Source organism: Eutrema salsugineum, unplaced genomic scaffold, assembly GCF_000478725.1.
Source record: "Eutrema salsugineum unplaced genomic scaffold, Eutsalg1_0 scaffold_3, whole genome shotgun sequence".
NCBI lineage: Eukaryota > Viridiplantae > Streptophyta > Magnoliopsida > Brassicales > Brassicaceae > Eutrema > Eutrema salsugineum.
In genome coordinates, this window is record NW_006256756.1 from 12,050,953 (window position 1) to 12,051,784 (window position 832).

Below are 832 nucleotides of genomic sequence, written 5' to 3' on the forward strand. Positions count from 1 at the left end.
CATGGACTAGCAATGGAAGATCCCTTGGAACACTTGGATCAATTTGATAAAGTGTGTGACCTGACAAAGATAAATGGAGTTTCTGAGGACAGTTTCAAGCTAAGATTATTCCCCTTCAGTCTTGGTGACAAAGCTCACCAATGGGAGAAGAATCTTCCAAGAGGCTCCATTCAAACCTGGGAACAATGCAAGCAAGCCTTCCTATATAAGTTCTTCTCCACCTCCAGAACTGCTAAACTAAGAAATCAAATCTCTAGCTTCACTCAGCACAGCAATGAGAGTTTTGGTGAAGCATATGAGAGATTCGGGAGCTACACCAACCAATGCCCACACCATGGGTTTAGTGAGGCTTCACTTCTCAGCACACTCTATAGAGGAGCTCTTCCCAAAATTAGAAACCAACTGGATACTGCCTCCAATGGAAACTTTCTGGGAAAGGAGATACATGCTGCTTTAGAGCTAGTGGAGAACTTAGAAATGAGCAATGATACTTATGGTGAAGACTATGACAGATCAAATAGATCTGAAGGTTCCAGCTCAGAACAGAGGCTCACTAGGGAAGTTAAGGAGTTGAGGAGTGAATTGGACAAGTTGAAATTCACCACTCAGAAGCCAATGCATTTTGTTGGAGAGTATGAGGAACCTTCTCAAATCTTTGAGAACATAAGTGAAGAAGGTCTCACCCAAGAGGAGCTAAAGTACATTGGAAATCAGAGGTTCCAGAGATATCAGTATGGTAATGCCAATCCAAACCTTTCCTACAGGAACACCAATGTAGCTAACCCACAAGACCAGGTCTATCCCAATTCTCAAGCTCAACAGAACTTTGTTC

The 832-nt window shown here is 42.7% G+C and overlaps 1 non-coding gene across 1 annotated transcript; it reads right to left on the reverse strand.

Annotated features, from left to right (window-relative positions):
- Positions 1 to 234: 234 nt before the first annotated feature.
- Positions 235 to 341, reverse strand: LOC112085579. Its single transcript, XR_002898882.1, has one exon. It is a non-coding gene; the product is annotated as a small nucleolar RNA R71 (small nucleolar RNA).
- Positions 342 to 832: the final 491 nt, after the last annotated feature.